General features: G+C 35.4%; 1 protein-coding gene across 41 annotated transcripts in view; it reads right to left on the bottom strand.

Annotated features, from left to right (window-relative positions):
* TENM3 (teneurin transmembrane protein 3) overlaps positions 1 to 19,627 on the bottom strand; it is a 1,310,258-nt gene that overhangs the window by 378,666 nt on the left and 911,965 nt on the right. For 35 of the 41 annotated variants that reach the window (XM_069013799.1, XM_069013797.1, XM_069013796.1 and 32 more), the window contains one exon: positions 2,244 to 2,317. The exons of the other annotated variants lie outside the window; for them this stretch is intronic. The gene's annotated coding sequence lies outside the window, so the exon portion shown is untranslated. The remainder of the gene's footprint in view (positions 1 to 2,243; positions 2,318 to 19,627) is intronic. 41 annotated transcript variants of the gene reach the window in all.

The raw sequence follows: 19,627 nt of genomic DNA, 5'->3' as shown, positions 1-19,627 counted from the left end.
AACCATTGTATAAAATAAATGTATAAGATAAGACAAGTAAATAACTGTAGGCTACAGTGGAAAGAAAAAAAAAAAACAAAAAACAAAAACCACACCATCACCAGGATTTTCTATAAAAATCAAAAAGACTGGCTGATGTCAGAAAATATACCCCAAGTCTAGTTCACACATTAAAAGGAATAATAATATCTCTCCTGCGGTGTTCAATTCTTCAACTAGTTCTTGTGAAACAAGATCCATACCCTTTTCTAATTAAATATTTCACAATTACCTGATTTTTATACATCAGCTCGATGTGACTTTAGTTCAAATGTGCAGCTAAATCAAAGAGACACAACTTTTATATTCTAATAAAATAATTAAGACATAAGGTATAGTTTAACACCATGCTGAACTTCAAGGTTTACCTTTGATACATTACATTTTCTCACATTATCTGATATCTAAAGTAGAAAACAAGTAAACAAAGATGAACTATCCATAAACTTCTCCAAATAAACCATATGGTCTAGCGTTCCAACGGAAAAAATGAAATTTTAAACACACAATAGGATTGTTTAATGGCATATTCCACAGGGTAAAATTGGATACAGAAGGTTGGATCTCTCCATCCCAGGTTCCCTCTTCAAACCACAAATTGCTCATGTGCAGCTGATACGTACAGTATCACGGAAACTCCCTTTATAACCCAGTGCATACATTGAAACAATCACTGGAGTACATTTTTCCCAGGGAAATGCATATAGAACCCAATTTCTGAAGACAGAAATGTATTCTATCACAGGGTTTTGAATAACAAGTTACTGAGTTCTTGTTCTGTTATGATGGGAAAGTTTCGCTTGGGACTTTTTGGTTCATTTGACAAGAAGTTCTTATGACTGTAAAGGCAAAGGTACACATACATCTACATTACAAAGAATGTCCTTGTTACCAAGAAAGACTGTCATTATTCCTAACCCCAGACAAAAGAAAGCATAACCTGTATTCATTTTTATGTATTAAATGCTTGCATGTTCAGATAAAAGAAGTTGGTGTATCTGTCTCTCTGTACGCTGGGAGTTTTGGTTTCCATCCTGTCAGCAACCTGTGTGGTTGATGCACTCACATGTGCTTCAACTAGTACAAAGTACTGTCACACTACATCTACAGCAACACATATTTGACATCGTGCTTTCTGCTCATTTAAATCTACTTTAAACAACTTGAGAGCCTTGTCACTTGGACAACCAAGGTCATGATTTTTGAAGAAGGTTCACTGCAGGCAAATCCCAAAGGGCTATATGAGTCTCTCTTTGTCTGGTCACATCAAAAGAAAGTTTTAAAAAGGGTTAATAGTCACTTTAAAATAAAAAGGAACTGTGTTCCACAACAGAAGCTCTTGTTTATGCTCCTTTGGGCTGTTCATTGTAGAAATCTAGTTGACAGAAATTGGACTGAAAAGCTTAAAAACAGCTATGCCTAGGAAAAGCTGCCTCAGAAAAAGAGAGCACACGATTAACCTTCTGATATATCCTTAGCCCAGTAAATTGCAGCATTCCACAGTGCAGCAACATATTATGCAGTTCTTTCTCTGAAGTCTTACTAAAATTTATATTTCAGCATATTTCTTAATTTCTAGAATAACATAAATTTAGGTAATTTAGATTTTAAAAAATAAAATCAATAGTTCATTCTCTTGGTAAGCCCCTACCTTCCCCAAAAAGGGGAGAGTTACTACCACCCTTATATAACTGATGAGTGCCCAGTTTTTAAAACTGGGGTACAGGGGCTGGCACTCCAGTATTTTGAAAGCAGACAAACCCCATCTTCAGCTGATAAAGTTTTTTCACTGTGAGAAATTTCAGGGAAATAATGCCCTGGCAAAAAGTGTGATTGACCTTGCCCCTACCAAAAACTAGATTCCTAGATATACGCTCCTATAAAATCCACTATCATTGTGGTTAAATAACTGAACAAATAGTTAAAGTACTTTTTCTGCTGCCAGTGCAAGAGGGAAGAAACACATCTATTTAAAATATTTGCCAACTAGATGTGGGGAAGTAGGAAGTTCTGCACTCCAATGGATGAAGGGTAAAAGGTAACACTGGTAAAGGATAAGCACAAATATTATTGGTTACAGACATCCGCAGAAACAGGCAAACTGTTTTATACATGGTAATGTATAAACACCGTTCTTATTTTTCTAGTTTCCTTTCACTCCCCTTCCAATACTATACCAAACAACACACTTAATGACAGCTTACCTCTAAAGTTAAAGAAATAGTTGCCTGATTGTTGCCAATTTCTCACAGACTCTCTTTCACCTTGCAATAGACTCCTATGAAAAATGGAAAGCCAATTATTGAAGCAGAATCAACCAGAAGCGTGCTCTTTCTCACTAACAAAAAATTACAATCAGACTACATATTTTTTTAAAGTATGTAAGATATGTTCTCCTCTATGAGGAGAGGCAAGCAGTCCAGCCAGAATTGCAGTATGGAAGCAGCTTCTTTGGTTTATGCTCTAGTTCAGGAAAACAGGAAAAGGGGCCACTGGACAGAAGGATGAAAAAGTCTGTTCCTACTTGCTAGTTCATCCAAAACCAGTAAATATTTACCACAGGCATGGGCAAACACCCACACAGGATGCTCATAGGGAGAGGTCATGGGGTCTTCATCCTGCAGGGATTCAAGACTCAGCTGGACACAGCACTGAGCAACCCAATCTAACCAGGCCTGCTTGGAGCTGATCAAGGAGATGGATGAGGAAACCTCTGGAGGTCCCTCCACACCTAAATAATTATTCATATACAACCAGAGAATAATTTATAACAAATTCTTTTTCTAGTCGTACAAGCTCTGCATTTAGGCTCACTGTACTCGTGCCAGAGCAAGTAGCCTGAAGAATATGGCAGCCTTCATGATACATGGAAAATTAATAAGTGGCACATAGCAGAAATAAGAAATTTTGGAATTTTCTGATACTAACACCGAGAGAGGTAACAGGCTCCAGGACACCTGAGACATGCTATTTTTTTGGTGATATAACAATTATTTATCATTTAATTTTTACATATTAGAAAAGAAACAATTTTTGTTCTGTCCCATTCTACAGGACATTTCCAAGCTAGTAATAAAAGAAGATTGATTGCTTTATCAAATTTTAAGGTGTTATTAAATACCACCCGAGAGAACGTTTCCATATTTTAGGTACCCCTGTGAAAAAATTTCATTTTTTTTTCCTCCAATATGAATCTCTATGTAGCAGGTAGTTCTGCTGCAAAGCTTTATTCCCTGGTAGATTTTCTATCAATATTTCCACTGTTAATCTAGACTACAAAGGCAGAGCAGAAGAAACATCTAGGAGACAATACCTTAAATTTAGCACTAACATGACAAATTTTTCTTTCCACAAAATTAAACCTGTCAGTCCACACCTGTTCATGAAGAAGGAAACAACTCAGTATTCCAGCAACCTTTCAAAACAAAAATCTACTCATCTCCAGTACAGGAATCACTAACATAAACTATCTCTTGATTCACGAGCATTACAGCGGACAATTACTTTCTCCCATTCTGCACTTGCAGTTGATTTTTCCACGTTTATGCTGTTTGGATAGACAAGTAGTATGGCACATTCACTTGCAGACCCCTTCAGAAGCACACCTGACACTGCTTTGGATTAAACACTTGCTGCGAGTACCTGTGTGGGATACTTTGCACACAGAGATCCATAAGAACATACTGCTGTTAGGACATAAACATAATTTAGCCTATCTGAGAGATTTTTGAATGCTGGTACCCAAGCCATTTATCATACTACACAGGGTACTGGTACAGCTAATCAATAGTATTTGTAACTTGGGAAGACTGAAAAAGCAAACCTACAGTCCACAACAGCAAACACATGGCTTGCATGTGCACACTCAGTTACGAAGGATGAAAAAAAAACATTTTTGCTAATGATGCATTAACGAAGCTCTTCTGTTTGTTAAATGCCATGCAGCCCACATAGCATTGATTAGTGCCATCCTCATCTGAATTGACATCATTTACATAAGACAAGTACCATGCTTCATAAAGGCCTAACTAAAACTTTAGTGCATTTTCCTGAGCAAAATGGCACGTTCTGTTTTTGTCAGTTACATACATTAAAAAGAAGGAAGCAAATTAAGACAAACTAGCAGGGAAAAAGTAATCTTACCACTACCTTTAGAAAGTTCAGGTAATTTCCATGCTGTATAAACTACATATGCAAATGCCAGCTTTTCTTTAATTATTTTTCTCCTAACAATATAGTTAAACCAGTCAAGAGACCCTATGATGGTAGCTGTCCTAAGGAATACATTTCAACACTTGACACAAAATACAACACACTAGGATATTTAGCAAAAATTCAATTATATGAGAAGATATTTCAGCTAACAGAGATATTAACTTTTCCCATTTCTGTTTCCATTTTACAACTTTATCAGCATTTTAAGGAATCAAACAGATTGTTCTTATTTTACTGTTTCTCAAAATCTAAAAACAGTTACTACGTGAGCAAAAACATTTGCTTGCAACCCAGAATCATCCTCACATCCCAAGAACCCTTCAGATAAAATAGTTCTGTCAGGAGCCTGAAAATGACTTTTTTTAGTGGTTATCATATTCTCTGATTTGCAACTTATCACTGTTTATTCTTCTTCTACCAGAAAACACCCAAACCTTGGGTCTTATCTATTAGTCCTACTGTATCATTTACTGCCACAAACATAAAACCACATAGTTGATCTACTCACATCTCTAGCTTAGAGCTACAGTTCCTTATCAGACAGCTCTATACAGCTTAAAGACTCAATGTATACAAGAGCAGTAGCCCAAATCAATTACTATGATATCAACTACTAGACTTTTCTACCTAAGAATTTCAAAACCCACTCCTCAACTTGGATACTGGTTACTCTACATTACTAAGCAATAGAAACAAGGATATTTCTTAGTTCTCCTGATCTATGTTTTCAGCAACTGATTTCTGGGAGGCCATGTGAGAGCATGTGAAGCTTGGGGTTTGGGGGTTTTTTTGTTTGCTTGGGTGTTTTGGTTTTTGCTGGGTTTTTTGTAGGGGGAGAGATAGGTGTGGGGGTTTTTCAGTTTGGTTTTTTTTGAGCATTTTGTTTATTAATTAAATCTTTTCCCTTACAGATAAAAATAATAGTTTAAGCATGGCTATAGTTTTTCCATCCCATTTTCCATCACATATCAACATTTTTTAATTTCTAATTTTGTAATTTTTAATCTCATTTGTAATTTTAATCTCATTTTTTCCTATAAGTGCTTTGTAATTTTTATTTGTAATTTTTAATCTCATTTTTTCCTATAAGTGCTTTGTAATTTTTATTTGTAATTTTTAATCTAATTTTTTCCTATAAGTGCTTCTTTTTCATCTCTAGGGCATGTAATTTATTTTCCTTCAATATACCTGTTCTCATAATGCATCAAAAGGAGAAGTCTAAAAGTAGTTACCTAACATGGACATACTTATTGGAAGTTGGTTTAAGCTTAGTGTGTTGTTTTGGAAGGTTAATACTGACTGGGATCAAATACAAATGTTATTTGTATTTCCTTTTACTAAAAATAAAGCATCAATAAGAAGCAACCAAAAGACAAATTTCTAATTTCAAGGACTGAGATGTTAAATATAAAGCTATGTAAACTACATTCAAATAGCAAACTACTAATTCCTATTCAATTTATGGAATTGTGCTGTATACCTCACACTATTATTCAGCAGAGGCCATTCTGCTGATCAGATATTATGCTGACATGAGCCCCATTTTAGCCTTAAATTTGTATACAAAGGAGCAAAGTAAAGAGCATCTATGCAAAAATTTTTAAAAATTGTCATTGCAAATACATTCTCCTGAAGGAATTCTTATCGTAGAGATAACACTGAACAAAAACAAAAAACAGATTTATCGTCCACAAGCATCAGAGCACTTGTCCAGGACTGGGACGATTCCTATTTCATAATTGGAAAAATCCACATGAAAGGATATTTTCATAAACTCAGCAGCAGGCATGAAAATAATCAAAGTCCATAATTACAATACCTTTACTGTATTCTACAGAGAAAATGTAATATCTTTAAATGCTAATTAACTGTTTGATTTGTAATACTAATATTGACTTCAGGTGAAACATGCTTAACTTTACCCAAATAACCAGTAAACACTGAACAAGCTGATATTTAATATTCCTTTCCACACACGTCAAAACCAAGAATGTACTAGATGCAAGAAATACAGTAACCTAAAGTTGTGTACTCTGCTTTTCAAAGCATAGAAGACTTAAATAGAATTGGGTTTACATCAATCTAACATCACCCATCTCTACCTGAAAGGCCTAACATCTGTTACTAGCTCAGTAAAAGTACAGAATAAACAAGCTGCCCAGTACATCTTGGGGTATGTTTATATCATCATGAAAACAATTTAAAATTGGAAACAATATTCATTTGCATCATCAAGATTCTATTCTTGACTTTTTTCTTATGAGTAGTTTTTTTTTCTTTTAAAGCATCTTAGAATATTTTTGAACAGCTGGTTCATTCTCTTGGCTCTCTTTGATATCTATATATTTGGAATTTCATACCCAGAGTTTTTCTATAGTGCCCCCATTTAACTGACCCATTCTATTTTTAAATCATCTCCTTACCAAAGAAACATGACTACCTCACATTAACTAACTACATAGTAGCAACATGTTAGGCTAGAGACTAATTATTCTAATTATCTTAGGGTTTACAGCTCAGACAGATTCTTAACTCCTGATGAAATGTCCTGTTTTCTTGCAGCAGTACACACTGGAAACATTGCTGCTCTTAAAAAATAAGCCATACAGAATATTTTTGTGCATTTGCCATAGGCCAATAGTATTTTCTTCTGGACAATTTGATATTGCACTGTAAATCGTACACACAGTGCATGTTTCCCTCACAGATCAATTCAGTAAACAGAGACAAGAAATTTTCTGAAAGGGAAGGATTATGCTCTAAGATCTTCCACATCATCATTTTTTTCACTTACTTGGTCAGAGAAGACAACTGGACACTTACAGCAGGTGACATATTTCATTGCTCTTCTCCTTTTGAAGGGTATACGGCTGTCAGACCACGGGGAAGAGCAATAATGGATTTGTAACCAAGAAGTACTTTGTCTTTAGGAGACCACTCAGTAAACATTAACTACCCAGCAATGGCTAACAGGTCTTTGTTGTCTCAGTAAAAATGAAGGTATTTTTGCTATCTGAGACTTCACTCAAGCTCTGACCTTATGTTCTGAAGGTCAGAACCATCTGTGTGACTCAGTAGCTCTGGTCAGGTTCATGGTATGGCCTCTACAGTGAATCACTGCAGGGATGTAAAACACTTTCTGGTCAAAAACAAAAGTGCTGGTGGACTTTGCTGTTTATTCTGCTGTACCATCAATTTAAACTTTATTACCTCCAATTAACAGCTGAAAATGACTAGACACATGTATATATATACGCACATACGTAAATGTGAACATGGTATCTGGATCAAGTAACCACTTGGCTCAAGTAACCATTTAAACAATGCCACTGAATTAAACAAATCATTGTGGCATGCACTCTGGTTTCGTTTTTAAACCTTTTAGTATTCATTTTCATGAAAGAAATGAAAGTAGGCTTTTATAGAATACATAAAGGATAACAAAAAGAAAGGGCACACAGCAGTCTGCTTTATTCCACACAATTGGCTAATCTTCGGTACAAAAGCGCTGTTGAGATGTTAGTCAATTCAGATACACAGCTTTCCAATAAGAAAGAAAAAGAAACTAAATCAAAAAGAGTAGTGAACAGAAGAGTTTAAGAACTGGAAACTGATAAAAAGCTCTTATAGCCAGCTATTCCACAGTCTAAGCTGCACACCCACCTTAGTTACCTGTAACCACATGTGATCATTAGCATTGTGAAATTCTGGATATAGAAACCAGAGCAGAAGTGTCTTAATGTACTGCAGTGCTAAATACACCAAAATTAAGTACTGACAGAAAATCCTGAGACAGTGTAAGAGGGCTCTTTCATAGCCTAAAAAATATTATTAATAATGGTATTATTTGTACAAAGTAAGGAATTCTCCAGATAATGAAAATAAGGCAGTTTTTTCTAAAACAACTTTGAAGGAATATGATAAAGGCAGCTCTTTGACCCCCAGAAAAATATACCAGCACACACAGAAACAATTTTACCCCCAGTCCCCCTAAAAAAAAATACCAAAAACAAACCAACACACCCACACACCAAAAAACCTATCACAAAGAATTTTAGTCTCTTCAAAAAGTTCTTTAAAAGACTTGCCTAGCAAAGGTAAACAGTAAAAACGTAAAGCTAAGCACTATGCCCGTATCACTCAACGCTCTCTTTTCCAGACCAAAGACCTCACATTACTTTTTCTTTCACTAGATACTTTATCTTGTCACTTCTTGCATCCTCCCACCTCCTCCTGCACAAACCTTGTTTAATAGCTGATCTTTGTTGTCAAGGCATGGCTGCAATTTTAAAGGACCAAAGGCTGAAACAGGGGATATTAAGTACATTCCTCCTACTAGCTATTAAAATCTTTTCAACTGTAAGGGGTTGATATCCAACATGTACTTTCACTACAACTGAAAATATATTTTAAAGTAAAATAAGACCCAGACCTGTGCAGCAGAGAGAAAAATCCAGCTATTTTTCTGCTGTGTGTGTCATGCATTAGATTCAGTTTTTAATCTGAGATCATTACTATCCCTAAACTTAGCCCATGCAAAACAAGAACAGAAAGTAACCCAGTTGTTTCAACAGAACATTGAACATAGCTACACAATTTTGAATTTTAAAAGTCTACTTCTGGAAGGCAGTTTTCCACTCTCTTACAATATTGTATCACTGTTTCATTGGTATTTAAAATTTGCAGTCTATTGTCAGCGTGATGATTTTTTTTTCAGTGTCAGGCTCACACATTCTGCCTTGAAATATCCATTTCTTATATTTCCTCCTCCAAGAAACAGATGGAACTCAAGTTTCTACTTGGGACCCACGGCTTTTAGCTTCACCCATTCCTCGGTACTTGCTACAGAGTGTCAACACCAGCCAAGAAAAACAATAACAACCCAATCTCCTTGAGCTTGGCTACTTCTAGGATTTCTCAATTAGAAAGTTACATATGTTTCCTTCATCTCAAAATACCTATTCTCAGGATAATATAAATTCCATTTTTTTCCACTGTCACATTGTTGAGTCTGCTCTTGATACAGACTGGCACTTTTTCAGTTCCCAAGCATCTCTAAGACCTTCCTGTTTTATTCAAAACACGACACAAATCTCCTCCATAGGCGGGCTTAAGAAAATGTCAAAACTGACAGTATGACTCAAAGATTAAAAAAAGGGTGGAGGAAGTTTTCATGCCTTATTAATATATATGAAAAACACCCCTCTTGCAATTACTGAGTTCTGTGCAGCTCAAAAGAAGAATTAAATATTGTTACACAGTGTGCTAAGCAATTTTTATATCACCAAAACTGCAACATGCTACAATAAATTTTCTTTAAAGACAATTTTTTTTGACAGATAAGAAGTCAATACAGAACATTTTAAATGTTACAAATTTAAATCCAATACATCACAAAACCCACCTTTTATCAAGAATTCCTACAATGGAAATAAAATTTGTTTTACAGATTGAAACACAACCATTTAAAATGTGTAAAGCTGTACACTTCATTTGTGCACATTTCAGCCCTTTAAATTAGACCATTTTTCTGCTGCAGTCCTAATTGGCTGTTGTGAGTTTTATACATAAGCTTCCTGCTTATAATGCATTTATATCCTTTCAAGTGGTTAAATTGGGGATCCAGCTTTACAGGACTCACACTTAAAACTGTTTAGCAATTCCCAATATTAATGATAACCTCTAGAAAAACAAAACAAAACAAAACAAAAAAAAAAACAAAAAAACAAAAAAAAAAAACAAAAAACCCCCCACAAAAAAAACCAACAACAACAAAAAATCCCACACCAAACCGTGAAACCTCCCTCCACAGAAGAAAAAAAACTCCAGAAAATAGAATATTTTAATGCCCCCTGCCTTTATTATTTATATTGCATTATTTATAAAAACAACAACAAAAAAATAGTCTCTTCACATGCCAGATAATCAAGCAACAATAAACAAAAGAAATTACTTTCTGAGCTGTAAGATATTTCTGTCAAATCCCAAATATTTACAGAGAAAGTCTGATTTCTGTTAAATATGTTTCTTCCAGCTAAACTCAAATCACAAAACACTTGGTCAAACACATTTATTTTTTTGAGTCACAACTGTCTTTCTCCTGAGGTTCTGACTGAAGACTTTCCCACTTCATGAAATCAGCCTAAAGGTATCTAGGAACCTGTGCCAGATGATCAACGAAAGCCTTCCCTTCTCCTCAAACACATATGACCCATTTATTACTACATTTCCCTCCTTTTCACCTGTAGGCAAAATGGTTTATCATTTTCTCTCTGATCAATATGTTTAAAATGACCAAACTTTTGTCCAAGTCCTTTTACCTCAGGCTCATCTTCACAAGCTCAAGCTTTCCCCCAACACTCTATAATAGTTATTTTCAACTAACTGAACTCAGAAATTTTTACTTTTAACTAAAATATACAGTTGTGAAATAAAATGAAAAAGCGTATCTCTTTAAAGTTCATTTTGAAACCAGGGTTGATGCGTTTCAGCAGCAGCAAAATATGGTTGCACAACTAAATTTCCAAGAGTATTAAAACTTTCTTTTTTCGTCAGTTACTCTCTAAGTTTTCTGATATCACACTGACCATGTTCTCAGTACTCACCTTCCATTAACACACTATCAGCTACTTGTAATTGGGGATTTTTCAGAGGTTTGCAAACCAATATGTGTCAGATAAGCTTCAACCAGCGTATTCAGGGAAGGAAAACATAGCAGAAATGATAGGAAGAGTAAAGTGTCACTGTAGTACATAAAACACTGCACCTCATATACTAATTGTCATGACAGATGGTGATACTGTGATTGGCAGGTGGCAGTGAAAAGGGACCTCCATGTTTACAGAAGATAATGGAAACTTCATAGACCATTTCAGCTGAAGATGCTGGCCAAAGCTGGTGTAAGAGCCATCACCATCATGCACTGGAAAACTTCCACCACAGTCCATGCCAATAGCTCTAGACAACCCTTTTCAGAAGCCACTGGCAAAGGGGAATTATTTGGACACACTGGGCCCCTGACTACCAAAAGTACTGTGATACAACCAGCACTGAAGTGTGAGCCAGTTGGTGTGCTTTGAAAGGCAACGCATCCCTCCTGCCTTGGACACAAGAGGTGCATCACCATCGAGTGTAGACCTACATGATAAATTCAACACTTGCTCTTAAAAAGGTCATTGCTTGCTCCTTGCTTGCTAACTATAATGAAAATATTAAGATGTCAAACATTTATTCTGTCATTCAGACATTTTTGGTATTGACAGACATTTTAGAGAGAAGGCAGTTCCTTCTTGAAGGGCTTTTCCCTTTCAATAACTTTAAAATCTAGCAAAGCACACAGAAATTTCTTTAGTATTTATCTTTGAGATATATTTGGTGTGCTTAAACAAGAAAAAAACCAAATCTACAGAACACCATCAAGGACTCCAATATCCGCTATGCTTTCCACTCTATACCATGCTGAACCATAAATCACTGAGCAGCATGATGTCCTGTCATAGCAATTCCCCTAATAAATATTTCTATTTCACAATATACACTGAATTTTTATTCCAATCCACAACTTATTTTTATTTCTGTTATTTCCTTGTCACTATTATGCAACCTTTTAAGTATCACTTTTAATGTTTACAACCTTCACACTTGTGTATTTAGAAACATTCATCTCTCTTCATAATCTATCTTAAGATTTGAAGTTTTTCTTCTTAGCCTAACTATTTACTGTAATAGAGAAACAAGACCCAATCTGGCACCGAATTTCACGCAATTATCTTCCCCATATTGGACCCGATTAGCTGGTAATTCTAATAATTTCTATGTTCCCTTCTTTCTGAAAATTTTCAGTATAATTCCACTGCTTATGCATTTCACATTTTACAATAAAATTTCAATAAAAAATCTGTAGAATAAATACTATAGTGTTCTTGAGATATTCCTAATGAGTATCTGCTTAATTCATATGTGCCAGGCACAAACAAAATCTTGGAATTCTAAAGAAAATACAGCAAAAGTTTCTGAATTTCATGGAAAGACCCCATAATTTACAAGGTGAAAAAGAGAATGCAAAAGACAGCAACAGAAAACTGTGATTTTTGCGTGCACATGATTGAAATATCTATAAAATTAAGAACTGCATGTCAGATACCCTTTATCAACAGGAAAATTTAGAAATGGAAATAAAAGCAGTCACTATGATTTTTTAAGTCACTGAAGGACTACCCACAATAGCACGGTACACAAAGACCAAGAATAATCTCATATCAACAGTTTATTAATACAGTACTCCAATCTAAAGAAATATATAAATATGTGAATTACTTACACAAAGTACAGGGAACAACTATTTGCTCATTAGAGGAATCAAGCAGTGATATATCTTGTAAGTACTAAAAATAATATACATCGAAGTGCTGGAGTCAATTGATGATTCAAACAATGTGTTTTCATGCAAAAAACCCCAAAAAGTAGCAGAGCAGAATATTGGAAAAATAATGCTGTTCTAATATAATCATACTAAGTTATATTATTCAAAGAAACTTGTGATAAAAAAGGTATTCTAAAATGTGTTTCTTTTACCTGATCATTCTTATTTTCATAAAAGTCAGTTCTTTGTTTACTCACTGCTCAAGTGCTAATCAGGGAGAACTTTCACCTCTTGCTGAAACAATCACTAATAATACCTTCTGTTGGCAAATTCATCAATGTGACTATTTTGAACACACAGTCTAAGCAGGGCTCACTATTTTTGTAGCTGTTCCTTTCACTCCTAATTGAGCCAGGTCCTGTGACCCACTTTCAACAGTATTGAAAAGGACTCTAGTAAAAAACAATGTCAAGCTGTAAAAGTTGACAGTTGGAATCATCAGAAAAGGCCAAACCAACCAACCACACACACACAAAATCCATAGTTTTATATGCTTGAAAAAGATAACAAGAAATTTATTTGTTTGGATTTTGATATCAGTAGTTCTGAGCTACATTTAGAAAATGAGACTCAAAGTGTTTTCATTTATTGACAATGCTTTCAGAGTGAGAACTTGGTATAACAGAATGACATTGATGCAGTCCAGGCTAGTCTGTTCTATGTGTTAAAGGAAGTATTTTTAATTCTAACAATGTACTGTCATGCCATGTATACACAATGAAATTTTCACCCTGATATTAGATCTATACTCACACCCTTTAAGCATGAACACATTTTTAAAATACTGTTCTTTCTTTAGTTCTTTTACACAAAGATCAAAGATGTCTACAATATCCTTCTGTGAATCAGAAATCCAAAACACCTTTGCAATATTCTTCAGTTTTCATTGCAAGAAGGTGCAACACTTAAATTCAGTAAAATCCAGGACCGTGCACTACTGACCTGCTGAGGTTTTGGTTCAACTTGGCTGTACATTGCAAGTGGGTTTGACTGAGCAGGCATTATGTAAATGGAAGGACTTAAATAAAAGGCAGCCCTCATGTATTAATCCAAGGCCTGGGGTGCTTTCAGAGTAGGCTGGAGACAATCCCAGACACCTGGCTTTTGAAAGACCACCGAGGGAATGCAAGGGGAGCGGGGGAGCGAAGGTCAGTAAAAGCAGCCTGAAATAAAATTTAACTAAATTCAAGCCTATTTTAAAGCATCTGGGTCAGCAGCCTTGAAAGTTTCTTTATAGTTATCAGATGCTGAAATATGCTTTTCTATCTTAAGGATACAAAATGCTTTCCAAAGCAATTCACATTACATGCTTCAGGATTCAGTAAGAAGTACTACCCAGAAACAAGATGTTGTTAACTATAGGTTCAGAATGCATTTTGCCTTGGCAGCTTCAACATTTACAGTCTCTCTGGAAAAGTGTCAAAAGCAACTGTGCCATTCAAATTGGGGAGATGCAAATCTGAGGAGAACAAACTTGGCTATCAGATGGAAAAGCTACTACTCTATAATCATGAACAACCAGGGGTTTAAGCTAGACTGGGAAAATGAAAAACCATCAATATAATCAGCTATCCAATACTCTGTTTCATCAACTGTCTCTTCTGTCTTCCCACACTACAGCCTAAAGTAGGTTCTCCAGAAACTGTCCTTAAAAAAAGAATTCAAGAGAAAAATCAGTTCCATCTTTTTTTTTTCCTTCCCTTTTGACTATTTGTTTTCTTTGTAATGAGGTTTTTTTAGGTGCTTTTCTTGAAACTCAATAAGTAGGAGCAGACAGAACATTCGCCTTTTCTTCTTTCCATGATTTTCTTTGTCTCAAATTTATTATACAGTCTCCCTACCTATATGCTTCTCCATGTTACTTCCCTTCCACGGAATTGGTTTTCAGTTATCTACCCCTTTTTGATAAATTCCTAACTCCCCTTTTATCCCAATCCTTGTGCTGTTATCCTCTCACTTAGCTTCCTACACAATCTCCATCTGATGCAGACATTTGCTTGCCTGCTAGGTTCTGCCCTCCGGCAGCTCTGGGGAAGCAGCCAGTGGCCATACGTGTCAGCTCGTGACCAACAAGCCATCCAGCACCCTGGCAGCTCCGCATCCATCACAGCATCTGCTGCCTCCCAAACTGCTGACCCAAAGCCAATGACTCTAAAACCAAAGGAAGGATAAGTGAGAAGCTACCGTGAGGAGAGGATGTAGATGTCATTAAAAGAGAGCTTTTGGAAGCCTATCAGGACAGCCTGATGCACCGCCATCCATCAACTCCTAGCTTGCTATGGGAAAAGGGTGCCACCTGGTGCCCATTCCTTCTTCCTCTAGCAAGTTACTTAACCTGCTCTTCCTCTTTTTCTGTCCATTGTTCTCCAGTTCACCTAATTTTCACCTAATGAGTCCACGAAACTTAACATATTCTATAATCTCTTAATCTCATGCAAGTTTTAACATACCTTGAAACATTTTCCAATTTATTATAAACTGAAAGGAACTACAAAAATGCAAGTAATGTCCCAAACCCAACCCATACATATGAACAAGTCACCAAGTAGGAAATGTCTATTTTCCTTACCCAACAGGGATCCCATATAAATCAACCCAATACTTCTTGCTCAGTAATTAATTACACAGTAGGCCAGGATCCTCAAAGGATAGGACAAGAGGAAATAAAATCACTAGATCTTTGCTCTAGAAAACCTGCTTAAAAAATTAAGGATTTTTTTCCCATTATTTTGCTCTTGATCTCTACTACACTACACCCAGCTAAACAGCCATTTTATTTGCCATGGTGCTGCTCACAGCTACCCCAACACAAATGAAAGTAAAGATAGTTATATTCTGATTCTTTGAGGTAGATATTTAATAATTTCGGGTCTGTAAAGGATGCTTAAACTACATAAAATATAAGGATCATACTGGGTCTAAAGTAGAGTTTGTCACTGTTTAGCAAATGCAAAAGTCACAATTTTTTTTCTTTTCTTTTTTTTTTTTTCTATGTGTGTGTGCGTATCTGCAGTGAATAAAAACCCTAAAGGGAGTGCCCTAAGTGGCTGAAAGACCCTCTGAGACTGTCTCTGAGCTGGGAAAGAGATACTTCCCCTCATATTTGCCCTTTTCTTATTTAAAGCACCCAGCTGAAATTCAGCTTTATGAGATGTGAATGCTTTCTATTATTCTAGATTTTCACATTTCTGCTTTCCTTGTCAGCTCAGTGGCTGTGGCCTAGAAAATGCGCATAGGCTCCAACAATTGGCAACTTTCATCTTCTGAAACTGTTTAGCACTAAATACAATATTCATATGTCTGGGTGAAACACAGTTAAAGGAACAAAAATAAAACCCTCCCTATTACTTATTGCAAAATGGAATTCATACTTCATTTGTCACACTGAATTGAATCACTTTTTATTTTAGGAGTCCTTTCAATTTAAAGACAAAACACTTCCAAGTATTTATTTGCACTTGGACTAGTTTTTGATGTAGAGCAGCTGGATATTTTTTGCCGTTTCTGTATCCATCTTCTAACTGCAACATCTTGAGTGATAATGGGAATATATTTGACTTGTTTTTATTATTACATTTGGGTTGAAAATTAACTTCAACCCATTGATGCCTAAAGAGTGCTGTTTTAAAACAAGGTTTAAAGTAGACTAGAAGCAAAAAGTAAATACTTATATACGCCACTTTATTATCAGGAAGATTATTTTCCCTTTTGTTTTGATAACTCAAATATTTTTAGATTAGTTTCATATGTAAAGGAAAAAAAAAGGGAAACCACCAAGAAAAGTTGTATTTTCCATACTCTTAGCCTAGAGATTAACTTACTGTTATTAGAGCTTACAACAGCCTTTCACTGAGGCCCCAGTATAGTGCTATTTAACAAGTGGGCATGTGCAAATAAAATATTTTCAAGTTGCTACACAACCGTGTTCTATGTTTTAAGCTTTTAATTCTGTATTATGTAATATAAAAAAAATTATATTCACACTTACACATTTAGTACTGAGCTCTAAAATTACATGATACCTGCATGTGTAAGTATTTATACACACGCCATTATGCATGTAATAATACTACAACAAATACCTCCTTGTTCTTGTAAGATACTTTAGAAATATGTCAGATAGTATGAGTACAATTGTTCTGAAAAACCCCCCTGAAACAGAATTAAGCACTGTACCCTAATCATTGCTGTAAAATAGAAACCCTGGAAAGGAAAGTGACAAGTTAACTCACATGATATGTCTGCTAAATTTAACAGAAATATCTGCATTTTTTGAGTTTTATAGGATAGGTAATTGGAAAAGCAGAGAAATAACTGAAAATCCTATTCCTTAAAGATGAGGCAATTTCTTCCTTGGCTAAAGCACATATTCCTTTTTAGATGTAAATGTTTGAGTATCTCTTTTCTAGTTGTGAATTCATTTATCCCTCCCAATCAGACCACAGAATTTCAAAAAGACAAATATCCATCAAGTAAAAGGCTGTTGACTGTTCAATTCCTTAAAAAGTGCCATTCACTATGCTCTGATTAGTCATAATTTCCTGACCTATACGCTGATGAAATGATGAGCAGAGAACAAGATGAGCCCTTTTATGAAGGAAACATAGAAGAACCTTAAAATTAATAATATAGGTGAAATTTGATTTAGAACAACATTACTAGCAAGCAAGATTGTAAACCACTGCTAGCAAAAAAAATAAGCTGGTTAGACTGGCAGTGAGAACAGAAGCTCTGCTCCCCATCACTCCACTGCAGCTAATAACATGCCAAATTCTGCATTTATCTCTTGCTTTAATGCTGTTCCCATAAGGAAATCCATAGGAAGAACTGACAGAAGATTCCTTGGCACAGCAACTTCTTTAGAAATGGCAGCCAGCCACATCCAAAAGATAGAAGGCACAAGATATTACTCAAAAATACTCATGAATCATTATAATACCCTTTAATAGGCAGTAACATTTGTGTTTAAATTACGAGATTTACTATATATGCATTTGTTAAAACTGAAGTACTACTATTTTCACACAAACAGTTCCCATTTATATCTTACAAAAGCTAGACCTTTCAAATTAACTTTAAAATAAAAATTCTAAAAAGCTAAAAATCAAACCAGCAAATACTAAGCTCACCAAGAAAACAGAGATCACTGATTTTTTCCAAATCATATACAAGTCCAAAGTCCAAGATAAAGTATTTTAATATATCTTCTTAATGCAATATATAACAAGCATCAGTGAAAACAGTGCTTCAGTTTCCTAAAGATTTACACAGTCTGTAATATGGTTGACTGATAAGATTCTATTACAGTTACTGATTGAATACTTCTAAGAGGGTTTCTTTTTTTTAACTTGGAATAAGATCAAAATGCTTGCAGATTTCAGATTGCTATTAGACAAAATAATTATACGCTAAACTAATTACAACTAAAGCAAAACCTGACTTACAACTAATTAAATTTTATTGCATTAAAATAAAGCATAGTCCTTACTTAACACAGGGCACAGCTATAAATGTTTACGAACTCACCAGTCTGTGTATTTATTTCCAGTAAAATGCCTAGATCACACTGACAAAGTTGGAATGTGACATGATTTGGACACCAAACAGCTCACTTAATAAAGACATTCATATACAAGACAATAAAAATCAGATCAACATTCCTAAAATTGTTGCTTATATTGCTAAGAAACAATTCTAAATGAGAAATTCTCCATTAACATCCTATTTCATTTTCATGTAGTTCTTCATTGCAGTTTTACAACATGGATCAGGTTTAAATTTCAGGGGTAGATAAGTAACTTACGAGCTTAAGTTCAATTATCAAGGCTTAGAGCTAGATCTTTTTAAAAAGCCTATTCAGACATATAAAAATGCTGACAGACAGCTTCCACTGAATATGAAGTTAAATATTTCAGTTTAAAATCCCATTATTTGACCAGCTACTATATGGCAACAGTATTTTAAACTTTAGCAGAACATTACCGTGCTTGTACAAGCCTAAGTAAATAATCAGTGCTTTACCAGAACAGAGCAAAGCAAGAGGATGTAGACATCAAGAAGGGAGGGTGAATATAATCTCAAAGAGCAGAGAAAACAGAGGTTGAAAGAACCAGCTGAAACCACCAGACAGCAAAGTTAAGCAGGAACAGACTACAGCTTTCTTCTGGTTTTACTGGCCCTTTCCAGAATGTTGAAAACTGTTGTTCTCTTGTTACTATTACCAAGCTATTTCTGCTGAGTCCACACCTCTGGTAATTTTTTCCTGCCCTTCTCCCCTTAGGAGCCAAGGGTACTACCACCATACCATTGACTCAGGTGCTTGTTGGTCTTCTCACAAAACCCTGTAATTTTCAACAAATGCTGCACAATTCAGAGATGTTCTTAACATAAAGATTTCATTAAAGAATAATAATTACAAAGCAGCAAATATCCTTCAAAAAGATAAAGATGATCTTAAAGGTTCAAAACCTAAAGGCAAACTAAACTGTCATGTGTTCCATGTGTAAAATGGCTGAAACTGTCCACCCCTTCAAATCATGCATATCTAAAATCAGCTTCCCACCATAAATATCTTTTATAAAAGTATCTTGCCATCCCCCCATCATGTAAAACATCTCATCAGACTGCTCAAACAGAAAACAGAAAGGGATAGTGAAGGGAATGGGCTAGCATTTAAGCAATTTTATGAACAACATAATTAACACTGGTTTGCAAAGATATCTCTAGTCTTTCCTTCTCTCTCCACACAGCTCATGCTGTAGGACACTGTTTCTCCTCTCCACCAAGCCACCTGGACTCACACATTATTGAAACTCAATGCCTTTGGAATCTTCTTCTGACTCTCAGTTTATTTGAAAGTGACTAACCGGTTCAGAATTATCACAGTGGCACTGGTACACATATGGCATGACTGTGTATAAACTATTTCTTTAGAAAACCAAGCAAAAACCT

The sequence above is a fragment of the Aphelocoma coerulescens genome, chromosome 4 (genome assembly GCF_041296385.1).
Source record: "Aphelocoma coerulescens isolate FSJ_1873_10779 chromosome 4, UR_Acoe_1.0, whole genome shotgun sequence".
Lineage (NCBI taxonomy): Eukaryota > Metazoa > Chordata > Aves > Passeriformes > Corvidae > Aphelocoma > Aphelocoma coerulescens.
This window is presented reverse-complemented; position numbering and strand designations above follow the sequence as displayed.